Below are 16,071 nucleotides of genomic sequence, written 5' to 3'. Positions count from 1 at the left end.
TTTGCATTTAAATATATCTTACATACAATTTAAAGAAAAAATATTAATGTGTTTGTTTCCTGCAGCAAAGTTAATTTTATGCCTGAGGTTCAGGCATAAAAAATGATTTGTGCTAATTTATTGACCTAAAAGTCACAGTAAACCACTACTCTACTCAAACTTGTGAGTTCTAAAATGTGAATGGTAGGAAAACACTTAATTTTATGTAGAAAGTCCTATTGATAGATTAAAATATATCAAAATTAAATAAATGGCATCTCTGTGTTTTCTGTAACTCCAGCTTGTCTTTGAAAAGCATTATTGCTGTAATTGATATTATCACAATGAAAAATAAAGACTTTTAAAAAGCATTCTGCTAACCTGAAAATAGTCAATTATTATCTGTTACCTTGTTAGTAGTCAGTAGTAATAAAGATAGTGAAAATGCCTTAGAGGAGCTTAATTATCTTTTTGACATCCTCAGAACAATTGAAAGTGAGGCTTATAAAAAGTAGTTAATTAACTTGTCCTAAGATCTGTACTCATCCAATTAAAGTACAACTAAAATATTGTTTATTCACTATCAGTTGCTTTATATGTGAAAGATAATTTATGCATGAAGAAAATGAGCAATAGAAAATATTTTAGAACCAAATAGCTACTATACCTCACCTAGTCCCCTAATGAGGTATATTCTCTCTTTTTATAATCATTCTTATTTTCCTTTAAATTATTCCTCCATAGAACATAGCCAAATTGCCCAAGATAACCCATAGTAATGCACAAAGATGCTTCAGATGGTGCAAAGATACTTAGGACAAAGCAAGATCATCATACCAATTATACAGAAGTCATTAATTTTCACCAACAACCATATAAGGGACTGTCTAGACATTTTACTTAATTTCAATTTGGCCTCTCCTTTTTAGTAGAGGAAAATTTTGGCATAAGTCCTCTGAAATCATTTTGAAGGCCTTAAACAAAAAATGGGGAATATCATTTAAAAAATTATTTATTACTATAGAAATATTTTAATAGATTATTACTAAGTGAGAAGAAAGAATTGTCAGCAGTGTCACAAAAGGTTTTCAAGGTTACCATTCTACTTTTTGATTCTGTAATTCATTATTCATGGGCATTTGTTTGTCATGTGTAAGTATCTTTAAGGTAAAGACACTCTGCTATAAGACAATTCACAGAGTTCATTCACAGCCAGAAGATGTTCAAGTTACAATGTGCCAGAGTGAAGATGTCTCAGTGGACACCCAGATAATGCAGCAGAGAAGCCAGGAGGATCATGGGTCAGCAGTAAGGCAAATGCATATTTAGAGAAAATCTGCTCCAGTCCTACCCTAAAGATTTTATGAAGAAGTAGGGAGAGAAGGGAAAGGGAGTGAAAAAAAATCAAGATGTGTTATGCACATGTACCAACTCCACCAAGGAATCTGAACATTATGTACCGCAAAAATATGCTAATAAATTTTTAAGTATTATTTTAACATAATTAGATGTATATTAGAATTTTAACTCTTAGTAAACTTTAGAAAGCAAATGCAAACTTTATATATGTGTATAAATGACTTATGAAAACACATGTAATAGGCCAAAATATATTACCTTTTTATAAACATTAAGAAGCCAAGAATACTTTAATTTGTATCTAACAACTGATGACTGAATGTGGTTATGAACATTTTAAAGCATTAATACCATTTATATTTACTTACTGATTCATTTTAACAATTACTTGAGATTATTCATAAGAACCAAAGTATAGCATAGTTAGCATTTTTAAGGTATATTTCCTTAACCAAAGAAAAACTTAAATTATTGTACACAGAAAACAATGTACATTACATTTTAAAAATATTTTTAACAAAGACAATTATTATTTTGACTGGCTAACCTAGGCAAAACATGTTACCAATTTAAATACATCTTTACTCATATCTTACCAACCAATTTAAATTAGATAACTGTTGAGTCATGTGAACAAAAGGCATTTGAGCTAATTACATGAGTGCCCACTAATCTATTTGTCAAATGGAACTTATGGAGGATAATATATACTCAAAAGTTTACACAGAAAAATACACATTAACCAGAATCATATAACTCTCTTTCTGAACTTCCAGGTACCTATTTGCAAATTTTTGGTAAACATTGAGGCTAGCAGTTTTCATTCTGTAATGCTTTAAGTGAGTTTGGCAGCCCTTGAATATCTGTATGGTGAGGTTTTTTGTGAAAGTCCTGAAAGAGCCAGAAATCTAAGAGCAAAACTTTTTTAAAAATTAAAAATAAATTGATATAACCTCAAAAAATGCTTTCATGGAGCAGCTTCAGATACTTTAGCCAATAATTAAAAACATAGATTAGCCAGCAAATATACAATAAAAACCTGTATTACACAAAACAATTACATTAAATCAGATTGCACTTTTACATGCATTGGGCATGTTAAGTTATAATAATTTTTGTTTTACATATATTCTAGTCAAAATATTCCCTAGGGAATTTTTTCATATATATATATATTATAACAGTATTTTCTCTAATACTCCAGGCTAATTTGAGCACTTTTTCTTTTTTTCAGTTAACACAAGAATTAAACCAGTGAGAGTCAGAAGGAGAGAAGAGTTACAGATTGTTACCTGGGGTCTTTGTTCTTTTTCCCTCCTTGTTATAAAACCAAATGTGAAGCCTTGTCTTTTTGGTTTTTGATTTACATTTAAAGAAAAATCAACTTGAAATACTCTATTTTAAATTAGTTTCAATTTTATGAAATATAACATGGAGAGCCCCCCCTGGGCATGCCCACTAGCCTCACAGGCAGAGCTGCATGGCCAGAGCACCCAGGACTGACTGAGCCCAGCTCTGTCTGGCTGGCTACACCTACTTGCAACCAAGAGCTGGTAAAGACCCCCCCCCAAGCATGCCCACCAGCTATCTGTGGAGCTGCATGGGTGCCTACAACAACAGAGCGCCCCCCACCCTGGCCTCTGGCCTCTTGGCTATGCAGCTACCTGGTTCCACACTACAGAGGCACAGAGGGAAATAAAGGCCATTGTCCTGAGCTGGAGATGTGAACAAGAGAGAGAAGGCCTCTTAGGTTCCTGATGATAACTGAAGCCCACAGAAAAAGTGAAGTGAATCTCTGTGATAAAGGCACATCAGACCACCATAATTAGTAAGTTAGAATGATCATCACCACCCATCACAACCTGGACTATCTTCAGGGTAAAGGCAGCTAGAACCTGCAATAGAACTTTGCACAGTTCAAACCTGCAGGAGGACAGGGAGCTCAACTTGGGGCTTGCAGCCAGAAATCTGCCTGAATCTCATGGGTCTGTGACTGGCTTGCTGAGACTCATTGACTTATAACTGCATACTTCTGCCCACATTGTCTATTGTGATAGAAGAGACATACACTGAAGGAGTCCTTCTATTTTTATCTTTTATTTGTTATTTTCAAAATTACCACTATATTTTGCTCTTGTTTTTAATTTTTTTCCTACTTTTTATACTCTTTAAAAAATTTTTTTTCTTTTTTCTTTCTTTTCTTTTTTTTTTCTCTCTCTCTCTCTCCCTCACTCCCTAGCTGTCCCACATTGTTCTTCATCTCCCTTTGTGTTCCTGTTATGGTTCTAATTCATATTTCTTTATTTTTATTTTCTTCTCTTTCATTCCCTCATCTGTGTCCTCTGGCCTAACTTCCAACCTTCCTCTATCCTTCTACCTACCTATCCCTACCTCCCCAACTATTTCTAACTCCCCATTCTGAAGGGTAAATTGCTACATTGAAGAATTTATCCACTATCAACATATGTTGGGTTGGTCCTTGATTTTGATTTAATTCACACAGTTAAAGGTGATAGATTAATAACTACCACAAATTGTCATTTTCTAAGAGGTACTTGATGCTATGGTGGTGCTAATTGTATCACTTGGACTAAGGTGCTGTGATTGATCTAATCAGTTCTCCTTGGTATAATGAAAATGAGATAGCCTCAGAGCTATTAGAGACTCAAAGCCTAAAGACCAGCTACATATGGAAGACACCTCTGAGAAGCTATCATTCCATAAGAGCTTTAAATACATCAACAAAGGTACTTAAAATAAGCAACATCAAAGTGTCAACCCAGGAACTAAACCAAGGACAGTACCAAAAGCAAAAATGAGAAGACATTTAAGCAAGACACAAACACAGACTTCCACCCCACAAAAGGCAAATTCTGGGGGAAACAAAGTGGAAAAGTCTGATAATCACCCACCTGGACACCTTGAACTGATAACACAGGAAGTAACAAAACAGATGAATGAGGCTCTACAAAAATTCAAAGCAGAAATAATCTCCCAGATAACTACAGAGATAGTGAGAAGACTGAAAGACATGAATAGAGGCTCCAGAACAGAAACAGATAAAAAAAAATAGATGAGATCAGAAACATGATAGAAGACATGAATGCCAAGCATAAGAGAGAAATGGGAATCATGATCACCCAACATAAGAAAGAAATGAAATCCATGAAACATATTCAAACAGATATTCAGGACATTAAAAACTCCATTGAAAGCATGCAGAGCAGATTAAGGGAATGTGAAGATAGAATATCAGATAGAGAAGACAGGATTGCAATAATGGGCCATGAAACCAGATATTTCTTAAAAATAGTAAGGAACCATGAGAAATCAATCCAGTAGCTGCTAGATGATGCAAAGAAGAACAATCTAAGACTGATAGGAGTCCACAGAAAAACAGGAGAAAGGACAATTGACATAAAAAAAACTGTTCACAGAAGTAATAGTAGAAAACTTCCCAGACAGCAGTGGAGAATTGGGCATACATATAAGTGAGGCATATAGAACTCCAACCAGCCACGATCAAAAAAACTCCACACCTAGACATATAATAGTCAAGATCCCAGAAAGCCAACAGAAGAACAAAATCCTACAAGAAGTTAAAGAAAAGAAACAAATCACCTACAAAGGAAAGCCCATCAGAATCATGGCAGACTTCTCAACACAAACCCTCAAATCAAGAAGAGCCTGGAGTGAAGTATTTCAAGCCCTAAAAGAAAATAACTTCCAACCTAGACTGTTGTATCTGGCAAAATTATCTTTCAAAATTGATGGGGAAATTAGATACCTCCACAACAAAGAACACCTCAGAAATTTCATGTACACCAAACCAGCACTCCAAACAATTCTAAGCAATACTCTAGAAAAACACAATGAATGTCACAACTCCATGAGGCTCAACAGAGGGAAGCCACCAGGCAAGGTAAGAAACTAAAGGGAAAGGGGGAAAAATAAGAAATAAAAGAGCCAACAACAGTAAAACATCATGACAAGGATGAGTCAATGTCTATCAATTATTACTATCAATGTTAGTGGCTTCAATTAACCAATCAAAAGAAATAGACTGACAGAATGGATTAAGAAACAAAATCCAACAATATGCTGTATACAAGAAACACACCTAACTCAAAAGGAAATTCATAGATGGAAAGTAAAAGGATAGAAAACAGTTCTCCACATGACAGGAACCCAGAAAAAAGCAGGGGTAGCAATCTTATTTGAAGATAAAGTAGATTTCAAACCAAAACTAATTAAGAGAGACAAAGATGGTCACTACATCCTTGTGAAGGGAACAATGCAAGAAGAAGAGATAATAATCCTAAATATATATGCACACAATACGAATGCCCCCAACTGTACAAAACAAATATTAATGGACATGAAAAACCAAATAAGCACTAATACAACTGTAGGGGGTACCTCAATAACCCACTATCACAAATAGACAGATCTTCTAGACAAAAAATTAACAACAAAATTCTAGAACTGAACCAAACAATTGAACAAATGGATTTAATAGATGTTTACAGTGTTGCACCCCACAAAACCAGAATACACATTCTTCTCAGCTGCACTCAGGTCATTCTCCAAAATAGACCACATGCTAGCTCACAGGACATGTCTAAGTAAATGTAAAAGAAGTGAAGCTACCCAGTGTATATTATCAACACATAGTGCACTAAAATTGGAGGTCAATAATGTAAGAAACCTCAAAGCTCCCACGAACACATGGAAATTGAATAACACCCTACTGAACAACCAATGGGTCACAGAGGAAATTAAAGAGAAAATTAGGCAGTTTCTACAAGTAAATGATAATGTTAGTACAAAATACAGGAATCTATGGGACACAATGAAAGTAGTTCCATGCAGGAAATTCATAGCAGTGAATACCCATATAAGAAAACACAGAGAACTCAGTTAAATTACCTAATGCAGAACCTCAATCTCCTAGAAAAAGAAGAGCATAACAAACCCAAAGCTTGTACAAGAGAGGAATTTATAAAGATCAGAGCAGAAATCAATGCAATGGAGACTAAGAGAATGATACAAAAATTTAATGAATCAAAGAGTTGGTTTTTTGAAAGAATGAACAAAATCAATAAACCTTTAGCTAACCTTATCAAAAAAGGAAAGAAAAGACTCAAATCCATGGAATTAAGAACGAAAAAGGTGAAGTCACAACAGATCCAACAGAAATCCAGACGATCATCAATATCTACTTTGAGAACCTGTACTCGAATAAAATGGAAAACACAGAAGAAACGGACAGATTCCTAGATACATATGAATTGCCAAAGTTAAATGAAGAAGATACAGAGATTCTAAACACTGCAATTACAATGAGTGAAATTGAAAATATAATAAAATAATTACCAACAAAGAAAAGCCCAGGTCCTGATGGCTTCACTGTTGAAATCTACGTGACATTTAAAGAAGAACTATTGCCATTACTGTTTAAACTCATCAAGGAAATTGAAAGGAAAGCAAGGCTTCCAAATTCATTCCTGGAAGCAAGTGTTACTTTGATTCCAAAACCAGGGAAAGACCCAACCCAAAAAGCGAACTACAGGCCAATCTTCCTAATGAACATAGGTGCAAAAATCCTCAAAGCGATACTGGCAAACAGAATACAGAGGGTCATCAAGAAGATCATACACCCTCACCAAAAGTTGGATTTATCCCAGGGATGCAAGGATGGTTTTACATATATAAATCAATAAATGTAATACACTATATAAATTCAGCCAAGGACAAAAATCATATGATCATCTGAAAAGATGCAGAAAAGGTATTCAACAAAATCCAACACCCATTCATGATAAAAACCCTACAGAAAACTGGAATAGAAGGTCTTTATCTCAACCTGATTAAGGCTATCTATGCAAAACCAATAGCCAACATCATACTAAATGGTCAAAAACTGAAAACTTTCACGCTAACATCAGGAACAAGACAAGGTTGCCCACTATCACCACTCCTGTTCAATATAGTTCTGCAAACATTAGCCACAGCAATTAGAAAAGAGAAAGAAATAAAAGGAATAAAGATATGAAAGGAAGAAGTTAAACTGTCATTATTTGCTGACAAGATGATAGAAGACCCAAAAAACTGGGGCAAAATTCTTCTAGACCTAATTGACAGATTCAGTAGAGTACCTGGACATAAGGTCAACACTCAAAAATCAATAGCCTTCTTATACATAAATAAAAGACTCACTGAGAGAGAAATTCAGGAAACAATTCCTTTTACAATAGCATCAAAATAAGAGAAATATATAGACAATGACCTAACAAAGGAAGCAAAAGACCTCTACACTGAAAACTACAGCACTTTGAAAAAGGAGATTGAGGAGGATATATGAAAGTGGAAAGACATCCCTTGCTCCTGGGCAGGAAGAACCAATACAGTGAAATTGGCCAGGGTTTTGCCTGGTGCACCCGGGAGCCGGGGCCTGTGGAACAAGATGGAATTGGTACAGGTCTTGAAGCACGGGCTGCAACAGGTCACTGGCCATGGCGGCCTCTGTGGCTTGCTGTGAGTTTTCTTCAGGGTCAATGATGTGAGGGTCAGTACATTGGTGGGAGAAGAGAAATACGGCAACAAATACTATGAGGACAACAAGCAGTTTTTTGGCTGCCACCAATGGGTTATGTACACCACTGAAGTGAATGGCAAAAACACTTTCTGGGATCTGGACAGAAGCATGGTGCCTCCCAAGTGGCATCACTGGCTTCACAGTATGACTGATGACACTCCAACAACTCACCCTCTGACAGATTGTAAATTCATCTGGAGAAACCATAAGTTCAATGTGACCAGCACTCCAGAACAATATGTGCCTTACTCCATCTCTAGAAAGAAGATTCAAGAATGGGTCCCACCTTCCACACCTCACAAATAAAGATGATGAGAACCAGCTGCAACATGTAAAATATGGGCTTTCCATGGAACTGCACTTTTACTGTCTGCTGTTAACTTGATTAAAATTGTTTCATCAGAAAAAAAAATAGCCATACTTGCAAAACTAATATATAGATTTAATGCAATGCCAATTGCAATTCCAGCAATATAATTCACAGAACTAGAGAAAACAATACAAAAATTCATTTGGAACCAGAAGAGACTTAGAATAGCAAAAGCAATTCTAGGCAACAGAGACGTGGCAGGAGGTATCACAATCCCCAACTTGAAACTATATTGCAAAGCTACTGTGATAAAAACAGCATGTTACTGACAAAGAAACAGACCTGAGGATCAGTGGAATAGATTAGAAGACACAGAGGGGCCAGGGGTTTAGTTGGGGCTGGGGGTTTAGCTCAGTGGTTTTGCCACCTGCTGCGCAAGCACAAGGACCTGAGTTCAATCCCCGGTACCAAAAAAAAAAAAAAAAAAGAAGAAGATGCAGAAGCAACTCCAGACATACTCAGCTACCTCATCTTTGACAAAGGAGTCAACCACCCTCATTGGAGGAAAGATAGCCTCTTTAATAAATAGTGTTGGAAAAACTAAATTTCAATGTGCCAAAGATTAAAACTAGACTCATACATATCACCATGCAGTAAAATAAGATCAAAGTGGATTAAATATCTAAATATTAAAACAGAAACACTAAACTTGCTGTAAGATAAGTTATGTAGAACTCTTGAAGACATTGGCATAGGAAAACACTTTATGAACAAAACCTCAGTAGCACAGGAACTAGGACAAAGAATCAGCAACTGGGATTTCATCTTATTAAAAAGCTACTGCATTGCAAAGAAATCACCAATAGAGCTAACAGACAACCTATAATGTGGGAAAAAATTTTTAGTAACTGTACCTCAGACAAAGGACTATTATCTAGAATATATAAAGAACTGAAAAAATCAGACCCCCTAAATTTAAAGACCCAATTAAAAAATGGAGATCTGAAATGAACAGACATTTCTCAGACAAAGAAATAAAAGCACCAAATAAACATGAAAAAATGTTTAACATAACTGGCCAATGGAGAGATGCAGATGAAAAAAACACTGAGATTCCACCTCACCCCTGAACGAATGGCTGCTATCAAGAAATCAATGAATAACAAATGCTGGCAGGTTTGTGTGGAGAAAGAAACCCTTCTCCATTGTTGGTGGGAGTGCAGACTGGTGCAACCATTCTGGAAATCAGTAAGGAGATGCCTCAAAGAATTGGACTAGAGGTCTCATTTGACCTAGCTATTCTCTTGCTGGTATCTACCCAAAAGAATTAAAAGAATCATACCACAGCACATACTTGTGCACCCATGTTTATAGTGGCACAGTTTGTGATAGCTAAAGCTTGGAAACAGGCTGAGTGCCGTCAACTGGAAACTGGATAAAGAAGATGTGGGTTTTTAATAAAATGGAGTACTACTTAGCCATAAAGAATTAGAAGCTAGAGACATTTATAGCTAAATGGATGCATATTGAGGCCATACTCTTAAGTGAAATAGATAGGACACACATGTGTAAATACCGAATAGTTTCTCTAGTGTGAGAACCTGAAAGTGTAAATAAGGATTAAACCATTAAAATGAATAATTCATAATTTGAAATAGGAAGAAAAGGTCCAAAGGGATCGTGAAAGTGGGAGGGGGAAGGGGAAAGGAAAGAAAGGAAAGGAAAAATTATGAGAAAAGAAAAAATGGAAACAACATGCCTGTAATTAGGGAAGGGCAGAGAGGGTGAAGGGCGCACAGGTAATGGGGAAAAAAATAAGAACCAAGATGCATCATGTACAGGTACAAGCACCCAGTGATACATGTAAACACACTGTATACCTAAAATGTACCAGTAAAAGAATTTAAGTAAAAAAAAAAAATTTGCAACTTGCACCTCTTTCAGCCGTAATCTGCTGTTACCACACGGAGCCCTGTTTGCATGCTGGAAGAGAGACAATACATACTCAGGACTGAATATCCATCTGTTAGCAGGGCTGTGCCACTGAAATGTGACCTTTACAAATAGATCATAGGGTTCTCTCTAGATTAGACAAGGACAACAAGGTGAGGACTTAGAGAAATGCCCTTCTCACAGATGGAGCAATCTTCAACAAGAGTTGGCCTTTGTTATTGAGAATGCACTGCTCACATTTCACAATGGCTACTCTTCCCTTCCACTCTCCCACGTTGAGCATCAACTTCAGGAAGCCCCACAAAACCAATTTAAGGTGTCCCTCTGCTAACACAGATGACCATAGCCATTGTAAGAAAGCCAATGTCTATTGTCAGGGTTGTTGGTTGCATTTAACAGGATCTCCTACCTTTATAATGCCAAAAAAAGGATGAGATTTGGAGAGGTGAGAGAGGACTTGTATGGCTGTGACATAACAGTTAGTCTGTTGTATATCCCTGGAGAGGGAGGCATAGTCTTGAGGAACATGTCAAAGAAGCTATTTGGAAAACTGAGAAGGTTTAAAGCTGAAAAATGGTGGCATCTTTTACTATACATATAGTCAAATCTCACATAAGAAAATGCAAAATTTTTATCCAAGGTCCAAGTTTCCTAACTTGTATTCACTTTCCACAAGTACTGTTCACTTTAGTGCAATAGAGTATAAATCTGGTGTCAAGGAAGTGGTGTATATTGGAATACTATTAAAACAGTAACTCTCCAGCTCCCACTTCTCTGTGAATATTGACACTGTTCAGTTCATAGACAAGCCAAAATTAGAAATGTTTGGGCATAAAATGAAAAGTCCAAATTGAAACACAAGCACCACTGCATGGCTGGCACACATTTCCCTGAAAATTCTTTGCACACAGCACTCATCCTGAGAGGAAAACATTCAGCACACAGATTGCATCTCCCTCATATTAAACCCTCTGTCAGACTTGGCAGTCATCATACTCCGCAGTCTAAATAAAAAAATATAAACACTTGTTCTTACCTACATCAATTCAAATATTGAATACTTTGAACATTTTAAGGTAGATGTTATCAAAGACATTTTCTTTTCACTGCATCCTCAAAATTTTGCATAAAACAACCATTGTCACTGAAAATGAAGTACAGTTGAAGAAATAATATATATATGAGGATATATTTCAGTTGAGGAAGGATTTTTCCTTCACTATGCTGAAAATATTGTTACTATTTAAAAAAAAAAAAAAACCCTTTAGGGGCCAGGGATTTAGCTCAGTGGTTCTGCCGCCTGCTTCACAAGTGCAAGGACCCAAGTTCAATCTCTGGTACCTCCCCCACCTCCCAAAAACTTTAAAGCATTACAACAGTTTTTTCTATTCACTTAGACTATATACACGTATGTATGCATGTGTGCATATGTGTGTGCATGAGGTCTGTTCACAAAATATGGTAAATGTTTAATATTTAAAATTTTATTACAATAAAGTGCACATTGCTATGAATCCCCCTCAAAATACTCCCCCCAGCTTCAAACACACTTGTTCCTTGTTCTTGCCACTTTCTGAAGCAGTTCTGGAAGTCCTATTCGTGAGTGTCTTCAGTTGTGCTATAACAGCTATCTTGATGCCCTGAATCTATTCAAAGCCTTTACCTTTCATGGTCATTTTGACTTTGGAAAAGAGCCAGAGGTTGCACAGTGTCAGAACCTGTGAATAAGGTGGATGAAGGAACACTGTAATGTTTTTTTAAGAAACTGCCTTCCCATTAGATGACATCAAGCCTCAGCATTCATTGTACTTTTTGTTATGCTTCATAAAGACACAAAATAGGATTTCCAGAACTGCTTCAGAAAGTGGCAGGAATGGTTGGATATGGTTGTCTGAAGTGTGGTGGTGGAATATTTTGAGGGGGATTAAGGGCAATGAGTCTTTTAGTATAATCAATTTAAACATTCACCACATATTTTAATTCCCATTTGTGTGTGGGTGTGTGAGTGCAAAATCATCTTAGCTCTTTCCTCTTGAGATCTCTGTCCCTGTCTCAGTGGTGTATTACCTTTTAACTTTCTTTTTCTTACTTACAGACAAGAGGCCTGAGGTAAAACTTTAATATTTAAATTGGCAAAATATTTCATAACTCCCACTATAAAAACTCATTTTAAAAGCCACTAAAATACCAAAGATCCAAAGCATTTTAAATGAACTAAGATTCAAAGAGAAAGGGTAGTTCCTAGAAGAAAAGAAATTGCTGGCTCTTTTCTTGGCTGAGGAGAGTGGACAGAGGATATTTCCTTCCATAGACAAGAGATGTTCCAGAAGGGAAACTTCCAGTGGGCACATGTTGGGTGTCAAGGTGAATGCTATTCAAAACAATCCTCCTTTTCAAACATGCACATTTTTCTCACATTAAGACTTTACATATATGGAAATATACTGATGTTGGAGCCAAACCAGAAAGCAGGGTACCAGTAACCCAATAAGTGTCCTGAATGAATGGAGAAATATAGAGGGTTTTACAACTCTTAAATCCCAAGTTGTTCTGAAATTAGGAGTCTTATTCTTACCTCCAAAGCATGTGAAGTCAGGACTGAAGTCAATTAAACAAAAGCTTCAATCCATACTAGATCAAATTCAACAAGGGCTTAGATCAGATCTGACAAGAGAGAGGAGTACTCTGTGTTTTAAAAGTATCAATTATTTCCTTGTCTTTTTAATATACAAGATTCAATATACAATAAAATATTATATAACATGTCAAAACAAAACCAAAATTGGAAAATTATGACTAAAAATCAAGAAAAAATTGTTACAAAAATAGAATGAAAGTTGAACCAAGTATTAATTTAACATTCAAGGTCATTACAATAACTACATTAAGTAATGTTTTTAAAAAACTTTTAAATTATATTGTACTGACAACAGGGATTAATGGGAATTTCAGCAGAAAACTGAAAACTAGACAAAACAAAAGAAAGAAAAAGGAAATCATAAAATTGAAAAAGATAATATATGAAATGAAAAGTTTATTACATACACTTAATAGCAGATTGGAAATATCTGAAAAAATAAAGAGAATCAATATTCTCAAAGAATATTACACAAGATACTATAAAATGAAACCAGAATTAACTGCAAAACTTACTGCAGAATGACAGAGATTTGAGAAACATCATATAATAATAACATCAAAAATATATAACATCAATAATACATCAAAATAATATCATATAATCTGTTATGCTCAAAATTTAAATTCCAAAGATGATTAAGAAAGGAGCAGGAAGAAAGTCTCTGTAAATATAATGGCCAAGGATTTTCCAAAATTCATCAAGGTCCTTACCCTTTGTGTTTCTTGCCAAAAACAATAACAAATTGGTGGCAGCCAAATGAAGGAGGCCCACAGGGAAGCTGCCCCCAAATCCAATATTGTTTAGGGCAAGGAACATACCAGCCAGAAATGCAGTAGAGAGATTGGGAATGAGATAGTTTTAGTGAGACTTGAAGGTTTCATGATATTCCTGGTGGATTGGAGTGCTGTACGCTTGTCCAAGATAATGTGGAGCTCAGGGGAAACCAGAGAGCATCCCAGCTGCCTACTTGCCAACAACCAAACATGAAACCTCACATAAACATGGACTAAAAGCTGAAGCAGACTTCTAACTGCATGAACATTCAATGTATTTCCTAATTCACACACCATGCAATAAATATAGGGAGTGATTTGTACTGGTTGAAGCTATTTTTTCCATTAAGTTTACTGGTACATTTTAGGTATATGATACATTCATCATTGGGGTCTACTACCTTTACAAGACTTATCTTGGTTCTTATTTTTCCCCCATACCTCTGCCCTCCCTTCACCCCCTGCCCTACCCTTCCCTATTTACAAAGACTTTATTTCCATTTTTTTCCTTTTCTCATATTTTTACTTTTCCCTTCTTTCCTTTCCCCTACCCCTCCCACTTCCCCTACTACTTTAGACCTTTTCTTCCTATTATGCAATATCAATTATATATTTTGATCCTTATTTACACTTTTAATTTTTCACACCAGAGAAACTATTCAGTATTTACACTTGTGTCCTATTTATTTCACTTAAGAATATGGCCTCAATGTGCATAGACTTGGCTATAACTGTCCCTAGTTTCTCATTCTTTATGGCTGAGTAGTACTCCGATTAAAAACAAAACAAAACATATCTTCTTTATCCAGGCTCCAGTTGATGGGCAATTGGGCTGTTACCAACTTTTAGCTATTACAAACTGTGCCACTATAAACATGGGTGAGCATATATCACTGTGATATGATTCTTTCAATTCTTTTGGGAAGATACCCAGCATAGGAATAGCTGGGTCAACTGGGACTTCTAATCCTAGTTGGTTGAGGTATCGCCATATTGATTTCCACAGTGGTTGCACCAGCCTGCACTCCTACCAACAATGAAGAAGGGTTCCTTTCTCCCCACAACCCCACAAGCATTTGTTATTGCTTGATTTCTTGATAGCAGCCATTCTTTCTGGGATGAGGTGGAATATCAGTGTTGTTTTCATGGGCACCTCTTGAATGAACAGTGATTTTGAACATTTTTTCATATGTATACGTGCTATTTCTACTGCTTTGTCTGAGAAATGTCTGTTCATTTCAGATACCCATTTTTTAAATTGGGCCTTTGTATTTGGGGGGGTCTGATTTTTTTGAGTTCTTTATATATTCTAGATAGTAGACCTTTGTCTGAGGAACAGCTGGTAAAAAATTTTTCCCAAATTGTAGGTTGTCTCTTAGCTTTATTGGTGGATTCTCTTGCAGTACAAAAAATTTTTAAAAAGATGAGACCCCAGTTGTTGATTGTGCTAGTTCCTGTGCTACAGAGGATTTGTTCATAAAGTCTTTTCCTATGCCATTGTCTTCCAGAGTTCTACCTAACTTATCTTCCAGCAAGTTTGGTGTTTCTGTTTTAATATTTAGATCTTTAATTCACTTGGATTTTAGTTTAGTACCTGGTGAAAGATAGGGGTCTAGTTTTAATCTTTGGCAGGTTGAAATCCAGTTTTTCCAACACCATTTATTAAAGAGGCTATATTTCCTCCAGTAAGGATGGTTGGCTCCTTTGTTAAAGATGAGGTAGCTGTGTATGTCTGAAGTAGTTTCTGCATCTTCTAATCTATTCCACTAATCCTCAGGTCTGTTTCTTTGTCAGTACCATGCTGTTTTTATCACAGAAGCTTTGTAGTATAGTTTCAAGTTGGGAATTGTGATACCCCTAGCCATATCTCTGTTGCCTAGAATTGCTTGTGCTATTTTAGGTCTCTTCTTGTTCCAAATGAATTTTTGGATTTTTTTCTCAAGGTCCATGAAGTATGCTGCTGGAATTTTAACTGGGATTGCATTGAATCTGTATATTAGTTTTGGAAGTATGGCCATTTTCACTATATTGGTTCTTCTTACCCAGGAACAGGGCATGTCTTTTCAATTTCATTTATCCTCTTTGATCCCCTTTATCAGTGTTGTAGTTTTCAATGAAGAAGTTTTTTTGCTTCCTTTGTTAGATTGATTCCTAGATATTTCTTTTTTTGTGATGCTATTGTGAAAGGAATTGTTTCCCTAAAATCTTTCTCAGTGAGTCTGTTATTTGTGTATAAGAAAGCTATTGATTGTTGAGTGTTAACCTTGTATCCAGCTACTCTGCTGAATCTATCAATTAAGTCTAGAAGGTTTGTAGTAGAATTTTTTGGTCTTCTCTGTAGAGTATAGTATCATCAGCAAATAATGACAGATTGACTTCTTCCTTTCCTATCTTTATTACTTGTATTTCTTTTTTTCTTTTTTTCTTTTTTTTTTTTGGTCTGATTTCTTGGCTAATG

General features: G+C 35.9%; 1 pseudogene; it reads left to right on the top strand.

The window, feature by feature from the left end:
• Window positions 1–7,798: 7,798 nt before the first annotated feature.
• LOC147824126 (NADH dehydrogenase [ubiquinone] 1 alpha subcomplex subunit 12 pseudogene) lies at window positions 7,799–8,242 on the top strand (annotated as a pseudogene).
• The last annotated feature ends 7,829 nt before the right edge of the window (window positions 8,243–16,071 follow it).

Source organism: Heterocephalus glaber, unplaced genomic scaffold (assembly GCF_053883595.1).
Source record: "Heterocephalus glaber isolate CG9 unplaced genomic scaffold, H.glaber_assembly_v1.0 deba00001553, whole genome shotgun sequence".
Taxonomy (NCBI): Eukaryota; Metazoa; Chordata; class Mammalia; order Rodentia; family Bathyergidae; genus Heterocephalus; species Heterocephalus glaber.
Note: the sequence above shows the minus strand (reverse complement) of the source record. Positions and strands in the feature narration are given on the sequence as shown.